Source organism: Hyperolius riggenbachi, chromosome 3 (assembly GCF_040937935.1).
Source record: "Hyperolius riggenbachi isolate aHypRig1 chromosome 3, aHypRig1.pri, whole genome shotgun sequence".
NCBI classification, from domain to species: domain Eukaryota; kingdom Metazoa; phylum Chordata; class Amphibia; order Anura; family Hyperoliidae; genus Hyperolius; species Hyperolius riggenbachi.
This window is the reverse complement of record NC_090648.1, coordinates 86,604,748-86,613,746: the sequence shown is the minus strand read 5'-3', so window position 1 is coordinate 86,613,746 and position 8,999 is coordinate 86,604,748. Positions and strand designations below refer to the sequence as shown.

General features: G+C 46.5%; 1 long non-coding RNA gene across 1 annotated transcript in view; it reads right to left on the bottom strand.

Annotated features, from left to right (window-relative positions):
- Window positions 1-1,063: 1,063 nt before the first annotated feature.
- Window positions 1,064-8,999, bottom strand: part of LOC137562795 (uncharacterized) — a 14,098-nt gene continuing 6,162 nt past the window's right edge. Inside the window, exons 2-3 of the long non-coding RNA XR_011030190.1 lie at window positions 4,286-4,494; window positions 1,064-1,706 (exon numbers count right to left, since the gene is read on the bottom strand). This is a non-coding gene — a long non-coding RNA (uncharacterized lncRNA). The remainder of the gene's footprint in view (window positions 1,707-4,285; window positions 4,495-8,999) is intronic.

Sequence of the window (8,999 nt, the reverse complement as noted above, 5' to 3'; positions counted from 1 at the left end):
CTCATCCGCCAAGCTATTATATTGCCCTCTAATGTATTTATACATGTTAATTAGATCTCCTCTAAGGCGTCTTTTCTCTAGACTAAATAAACCCAGTTTATCTAACCTTTCTTGGTAAGCGAGACCTTCCATCCCACGTATCAATTTTGTAGCTCGTCTCTGCACCTGCTCTAAAACTGCAATATCTTTTTTGTAATGTGGTGCCCAGAACTAAATTCCATATTCCAGATGTGGCCTTACTAGAGAGTTAAACAGGGGCAATATTATGCTAGCATCTCGAGTTTTTATTTCCCTTTTAATGCATCCCAAAATTTTGTTCGCTTTAGCTGCAGCGGCTTGGCATTGAGTACGATTATTTAACTTGTTGTCGATGAGTACTCCTAAGTCCTTCTCCAAGTTTGATGTTCCCAACTGTATCCCATTTATTTTGTATGGTGCTAGACCATTGGTACGACCAAAATGCATGACTTTACATTTGTCAACATTGAATTTCATCTGCCATGTATGTTGAAAAAACAACCTTCAGCAAAATAAAAGCAAGAAAACAAGAGAAGGCAGAGGACCTGTTCCTTCAGGAGAGGGTGGCATTAATTTCCTTTTCTGTAGAAACACGTCACTAATACAAGGAACGAGGCAGCATTTCCTCAGTTGGGTCTTAGCAATCAAAACCCAGCATAGGTTCTAATCCTTTAGCATTAAAGCAAGATTAAAGGAAACAAACATTGACTTTATTTAAACTTAAAGAGAATCTGTATTTAAAAAATATTCCCCTGGGGAGTACTCACCTTGGGAGGAGGAATCCTCTAGACCCTATCAAGGCTTCCCCCCGTCCTCCTCTGTCTCACGGTGGTCCAGCTGCGGGTCCAGGAATGGCGAGCATGTAAATATTTACCTGCAGGCGCAGTTACCGCTCTGGTCTCAGAAATAGACAGAAGTAGCCGATCCCAGTCGGGTCCGATCTACTGCGCAGGCATAAGAGGCTTGCGCAGTAGAGCGGACCCAACTGGATTCGGCTATTTCCGGCTATTTCCGTGCTGAGAGCCGCAACAGCGCCACCCGCTGGAGCCAGGGAAGGTAAATATATCAAGCCTTGTCAGGCTTGTCGGGGGAGGATTGCGGGACGCTTCGGGGGAGGCAGCGCTAGATTGCCTGCAGCTACAGGGATGGGGGAAGACTCATTGGGACCCTGAGGCTTCTTCCTCCCAAATTTAAGTACCCCCCAGGGGACTTTTTTTTTTTTATTACAGAGTCTCTTTAAGGAGCCTGGCCCTAAATTTTACACCACACAAATCTTACTGGCCAGAACATAACTCACATGACTGTAGTCAACTATTTCTTTCTCTTCTACACTTCTTAACAAACCCGATTCTTTTATTATAAATCCTGCATTAATCATTAACTCTTGCAATGTCTTCTCATCCATGGACAGGGTGAAGAAACGGTGCTGGCCAACCGTGTAGTAGGACATGTTTATTGGTGAAAACAGGATCAGATGACCTCCCACCTTCAGTCGGGAAACAGCATTTTTCAGGTTGCTCTGGAATTCTTCTTTTGTCTTACAGACCACATGTAATAAATACACGCTGAGGACACAGTCGACCTCTGGCACCAGTGTAGGATCTATAGGGGTGTTTTTATAGTTTTCCCATTTGAAGACCCCTTTAATGGCTCTTCTGAGTTGATCTTCCATCTCCTTACAGTCTTGCCTGGAATGTGAAATAAAAAAAATGGGATGAAAGTATGACTGCAGTGCCAAGGAATCACAAAATTTACTCAGATTATGTTGGGGTCCCTCCATATTTTGTTTCCTTTTGATCACAGGTGTCAAACACAAGGCCTGCGGGTCGAATGCGGCTCTTCTTGCCATTATATGTGGTACTTTCAAAGCTTCAAATGTGCATCATTAAAAGCAGTAAAAAAATAACAGCACACTGCCTTCCCAACCAATGGAGCATACCAGTGACTATGTTTGTGGTTGAATCATTGCCAATTTGAGATGGGTTTCAGTATCGGATGACTGCATCGCACCACATGGCTAAAGGTAGCTTTCAAATATTTCTGCGTTCATACACGGTAATTCCCCTTCTGGATGAAAGCCAAACAGGATCACCAGGGGCCTAGAGGCTCACTAGGGCTCACTTCCTGTGGCGGAAATACGAATTGTGCAAAAGTGTATTGAAATAATGCGCACTGCAACGCCAATGCAAAAACAGTTTAAAAAAAAAAAGCTGCATTGCCAAAGACTTACAGGACTTCCAGTCTGCCGCATGTCGCCATGCATGTTGCCTGACAATGCACAGATGCTCTAGTGCAGTGATGGCTAACCTTGGGACTCCAGCTGTGACAAAACTACAAATCCCATCATGTCTCTGCCTCCCTAAGTTATGCTTAGAGCTGTCAGAGTATTGCAATGCCTCATGGGGCTTGTAGTTCCACCACAGCTGGAGTGCGAAGGTTAGCCATCACTGCTCTAGTGTCAGATGTTAGTGTCAGATCCCAGCGCAAGCGTCTCATCCACTTCCTGGTTAGTTTGCAAGTGCTGTGCAGTCAGCCAATCATCATGCAGCTTTAGTCATAGTTATTGTATGATGATTGGCTGGCTGCACGGCACTTGCTCTGCATAATAATGTACAGGACCAGGCCCCCTTAGCTCCCGCCCCCTCCTCTCGTGATGGAGGTTGAGGGGGCACCAACAGATATCTGTGGGGAGCCCAGACCAGTATAGTTACATTCTTTTATATAAGCCTGAATTCAGAGATGCACAGGACCACTCTACTGCCATTCCATAGTAAAATGGCAATAAAGTCTGCTTTCCAGAAAAATGTGTGTCAGACTTCTCTGCAACGGACTGCCAAAATCGCAGGTATCCAGTGCTGGCTCCCCTGAAGCCACAGCTGACAAAGGATGTCAGCTGTGGCGCAGGTGCAGTAGCACCTGCATTATTTACAGGTATCTTAAAGAGACACTGAAGCCAGTTTAAAAACAGATTTTTACCTTTTATTTATGTGAGGCATGTTTGCCTCGCTGCTATCCCACGGCAGAACAAGGGGTCTTTACCCCCCAAATCCCCTGGGGTACACTGCGGGGAGTGCTTCCATGAGAGGCAGAGCTTTTGGCTATGTTCTGCCTCTACACGCGTCTATCAGCGCTGATCGCGCATCTCCCCGCCCTCTCAGTCTTCCTTCACTGAGAGGGGCGGGGGAGAGGCGGAGATACGCGCTGATTGACGCACATGGAGGCAGAGCTGCAGCCTAAAGCTCTGCCTCCATGAGCAGCATAATCCACGACCAAGAAAGTCGTGGATTTTGCACAGGGGATTTGGGGGGTAAAGACCCCTCGTTCTGCCGCGGGATAGCAGCGTTTTAACAGGGGCAAACCTGCCTCACATAAATAAAAGGTAAAAAGCCATTTTTTAACTGGCTTCAATGTTTCTTTAACCGACTCCAGTGAAGGCGCAGTAGCGGCATTCCGCTTGGGCTCCAGTAGAAATAGCTGCACCCGATCTACTGCACAGGAGCAAGTCGCCTGCACAGCAGAACGGACGCAAACGGTCTCGGCTATTTCTGTTGTAGCCCGAGCGGAGAGCCGTTACTGCGTCTGCCCTGGATTGCGGTAGGTAAATATTTATCTTGCCGATGTTCAGGGGGCTTCCAGTGCTGGATCGCTGAGGCTTAGGAGGACGGAGGAAGCCCTCATTAGGATCCAGAGTCTTCCCGCTCCCAATGTAGGGTATCCCCCAGATTGTTTTATTTCTTCTTATGGTTTTCTTTAAAGGAGTCATCAGGGGAAAAACAGGTAAAATAAGTGGTACTTACCGGGGGCTTCCTCCAGCTCCAAGCTCCCATAACGTCCCTCGCCGCAGCTCTGCCCGCAGCCGTTCGCCGCAGGTCCGTCCTGGGCCCCGGCGATGATTGACAGCAGCGCTCGCGCAGGGCGCAGTACAGAGCGACCTCCAGGTCGCTCTGACGTCATCGCCGGGGACCGGGTCAAACCTGCGCCAAACGGCTGCGGGCAGAGCGACAGATGTCCTTGGAGCTTGGAGCTGGAGGAAGTAAGTACCACTTATTTTACCTGTTTTCCCCTGATGACTCCCTTAAACAAGCTGGAAAGAGGTATAACATTTCACACAATTCCAATTTATGCTCTAACGCTCTTTCTCTCTCTCTTTGCAGTTCTGGTGTTAACCAATCCTGAACATAAATATTACACAAGACTTTGGGGTAATCATATGTCATAGAAAGAAGACATAGAAAGTAAATATAATGCTGAGTTTTTACCTACATACCTGTTTCCCTCCAGTTGGCACGCCCGTTTCGCAGCATGTGACCCAGTCAGTAGCACCTTCTTTTTTATTTAACCACAGTTTCAAGTGGTCAATGTGGCTATCAGTGAATTCCAGCACATAGATCTCCTTGTAGATGTTGCAGACTGGAAATAGCTGGAACACTGCAGATCCAATGCTGAGATCAAGCAACTTTGATTCCTTCAACACACCTGTGGTACCAAGAAAATAGAACAGCTGAGAAAAACATGACTAAAGAATAGGGATGCTCGGAAAATTCCGCGGAATTATGAATTCCGTGATTCCGGCCGGAATTAGGTTAATTCCGATTCCGGTAGTGAAATCGGAATTCCTATACCTCTCAAACGGAATTCCGCGGAAATTTTATAATTCCGACGGAATTTTCCGGAATAACACGAAAAAATCTAAATCTCCTTCTCTCTCTCTCTCATTTCCAATTGGTGTGAAGTACTAGGGTGCTGTTTTGCAGGAGATCGCTCCGTCATCAGTCTCCCAGTAGCAAGACAGTCTCTGCTAGGAATAACACTCTCTCTCTCTCTCTCTCTCTCTCTCTCTCTCTCTCTCTCTCTCTCTCTCTCTCTCTCTCTCTCTCTCTCTCTCTCTCTCTCTCTCCAATCCAATCCAATCCAAAAAAAAGCTTTATTGGCAGGACCAAATACATTTAGCATTGCCAAAGCAAAATAGAACATTAACGTGGGGGGGGGGGGGGGGGGGGATTGTGGGAATAAGGGAAGGACATGGGTATACAGTCCATAGGAGGATGTACGGGATGGTATGGGGGGGATGGGGGTATATAGTCCATAGGGGAGGGGGGGGTATAGGCATACAGTCCATAGGGGAGGGGAGTATGGGGTTATACAGTCCATGTGTTATCATGTTCCTCTCAGTTGGTGGCAGGCCGTGACATATCGGGCAGCTATTTGCACAGTTTCTTCCTCTTCCCCCAGTATGATATAGAGTTTCCTCTCCTCATCTGTGGAGGTGAAATCTGCAATGTGGGCGGAGAGTCTTTGGAAATGGGCGGTCCTCAACGGTGTATATTTGCTGCAGTGTAGCAGGAAGTGGGCCTCATCCTCCAGGACCCCCTGGTCACATTGCCTGCACAGTCTCTCCTCCCGGGGCTTCCATGTCTGTCTGTGTCGTCCTGTCTCTATCTCCAGGTTGTGGGCACTCAGACGGTACAGGCTCAAGGCCTGTCTATCTTTGTGGTGGTGTAGCCTCTCCAGATATGGGGGCCATTGTGTACTCCCTCTGTAGTGATTGGTAGATAGTGAGTTTCTGGGAGTTCTTTATGTCACTTCTCCATTCCTCTATGTATCGGTCCTTGCAGCTTTCTATCATTCCTTTTATTTGGGCTTTTGTCAGCCTGTGTTGGTGGTTTTGGCTGGGCTGGCTCTTGACGTTTTGTTTCAGAGAGCGTGGTATGGCCTCCCCACCCTGGCTCAGTGAGGCTTTATGGTGGTAAGTGCTGGGGTTGCTGTTCTGTATAAGCGTCCAATATGAGAGCGCCCTCTGCTGGATAGTCAGCCATAGTGGGAATCTGCCTAGCTCTGCCCGGCAAGCTGAGTTCGAAGTGCTGCGATGGACTTGGAGAAGATACTTGCAGAACTCTAGATGGAAGATTTCTGTTGGGCTGGAGTCCCATTTTGATTGGTCAGGGTAGGTGACCGGGCCCCATACCTCACTGCTATAGAGCAGGATTGGGGTGATGATGCTGTTGAATATCTTTACCCAGACTCTCACCGGTGGTTTTAGGTGGTAAAGTTGCCTTCTGATGGCATAAAACGTTCTGCAGGCTTTTTCCTTCAGGGCCTCTACTGCTGGTTTAAAGCTCCCAGTTTGGTTAATTTCCAGCCCCAGGTAGGTGTAACTGTTTGTGGTCTCCAGTGGGCAGCCATTTAATATAAATGAGGAGGTGGGCATTTTTAGATTTTTTCTCTGGAACACCATCACTTTTGTCTTCTTTGGGTTGATGGGCAGTGCCCATGTGGTGCAGAAACTCTCCAGTACTGCCAGGCTGTCCTGTAGGCCCCTTTCTGTTGGGGAGAGCAGCAGGAGATCATCTGCATACAGCAGGAACTTCACCTCGTGGTCATGCAAGAGGAGGCCTGGTGCTGGGGAGGATTCCAGGGCTACAGCCAGTTGGTTAATAAATATGTTAAAGAGCGTTGGGCTCAAACTGCAGCCCTGCCTGACTCCTCGACCCTGCTTGAAGAACGCGCTTCTCTTCCCGTCCACTTTCACACTGCATTGGTTCCCAGTATATGAACTCTTGATGACATCATAGATTCTACCTCTATTCCGCTCTCTAAGAGTTTTAGGAAAAGGCCTGGGTGCCACACCGAGTCAAACGCCTTCTTAAAATCCACAAAGCAAGCGTGTATTTTGCCGCGTGAGCTGGTGGACATGGGTCTTGATAAGGCTGTGCAGTGTGTAGATGTGGTCGGTTGTGCGGTGGTTTGGCATGAACCCAGCTTGGCTTTTGCTGAGTACGTCCTGCTGTGTGAGGAAGGTACGAAAGATTCATCCTCTGCCCGGGTCCATGTCTCCAGGAGGATTTGGATATCAATGTTTTCAAGTCTCTTTTTAAAGTCTGGATCATTTGTTTTGGATCCAAAAGCTGAGGCGTTAAGCCCTTGGATGTTCCAGCTACTGATGATAAGGGATGTCATTTTGAGTCGGTTTACCTTGTAATGAGCAGAAATTTTCATAGGACTCAGTATTTTCAGGGGGAGGGTGGACACTGTTGTGGGTGTCACCTCAATCTGCTTTGTATATTGATAAGCAAAGTTCTGATTTCCGCCATGATGCTACCCTCTGTCGCTTTGTGTTGCCATTGTGGGACAGGCGGTTTCCTACATGTTTTCCATGCTTGTGGGCTCTCTCTCTGGTGTTGGGACATTGTGGTTTGCTGTCTGATTGTTGAGTTGGGGCTTTCTTGGAGTCTCTGGGGTCTACTTAGCACCATGTCCTTTAGTTCCTTTGCTAGGCGGCTGACTCCTTGTTTGTCAAGGTGCTTGTTGTTGTACAGATGGTCGGTTGTGATTGTGGTGTGCCAGTTGTATGTCTGGTAAGGATCTGAGACTGGAGGCCAGCTCGCGCTCTCTCTCTCTCTCTCTCTCTCTCTCTCTCTCTCTCTCTCTCTCTCTCTCTCTCTCTCTCCTCTCTCTCCTCTCTCTCTCTCTCTCTCTCTCTCTCTCTCTCTCTTCTCTCTCTCTCTCTCTCTCTCTCTCTCTCTCTCTCTCTCTCTCTCTCTCTCTCTCTCTCTCTCTCCTCCTCATCATCATGCAGTAGGGAATTGCAGATTTTCAAAACAGCTTATATACCATAGCTGGGATTTGAACCCAGAACCTAGTGTGTAGTAGGTATCTGTCTTACCCTCTAGACCATGACCACACTACATGCTAAAGCTGGCGGTAGCATAAACCATACTTCCATTATGATCAATTCGATAGAAAAAGTAGCATGATTAAGGATTTTGTACTTTTTGAAAAGCATGCTTATATACCATAGCTGGGATTTGAACCCAGGACCTAGTGTGTAGTAGGTATCTGTCTTACCCTCTAGACCATGACCCACACTACATGCTAAAGCTGGCCGGTAGCATAAACCATACTTCCATTATGATCAATTTGATAGAAAAAAGTAGCATGATTAAGGATTTGTACTTTTTGAAAAGCATGCTTATATACCATAGCTGGGATTTGAACCCAGGACCTAGTGTGTAGTAGGTATCTGTCTTACCCTCTAGACCAGGGGTCCCCAAACATTTTGGGTTGAGTACAAATCCTTAATCATGCTACTTTTTCTATCGAATTGATCATAATGGAAGTATGGTTTATGCTACCGCCAGCTTTAGCATGTAGTGTGGGTCATGGTCTAGAGGGTTAGACAGATACCTACTACACACTAGGTCCTGGGTTCAAATCCCAGCTATGGTATATAAGCATGCTTTTCAAAAAGTACAAATCCTTAATCATGCTACTTTTTCTATCGAATTGATCATAATGGAAGTATGGTTTATAGCTACCGCCCAGCTTTAGCATGTAGTGTGGGTCATGGTCTAGAGGGTAAGACAGATACACCTACTACACACTAGGGTCCTGGGTTCAAATCCCAGCTATGGTATATAAGCATGCGTTTCAAAAAGTACAAATCCTGTAATCATGCTACTTTTTCTATCGAATTGATCATAATGGAAGTATGGTTTATGCTACCGACCAGCTTTAGCATGTAGTGTGGGTCATGGTCTAGAGGGTAAGACAGATACCTACTACACACATAGGTCCCTGGGTTCAAATCCCAGCTATGGTATATAAGCATGCTTTTCAAAAAGTTACAAATCCTTAATCATGCTACTTTTTCTATCGAATTGATCATAATGGAAGTATGGTTTTATGCTACCCGCCAGCTATAGCATGTAAGTGTGGGGTCATGGTCTAGAGGGTAAGACAGATACCCTACTACACACTAGGTCCTGGGTTCAAATCCCAGCTATGGTATATAAGCATGCTTTTCAAAAAGTACAAATCCTTAATCATGCTACTTTTTCTATCGAATTGATCATAATGGGAGTATGGTTTATGCTACCGCCAGCTTTAGCATGTAGTGTGGGTCATGGTCTAGAGGGTAAGACAGATACCTACTACACACTAGGTCCTGGGTTCAAATCCCCAGCTATGGTATATAAGCATGC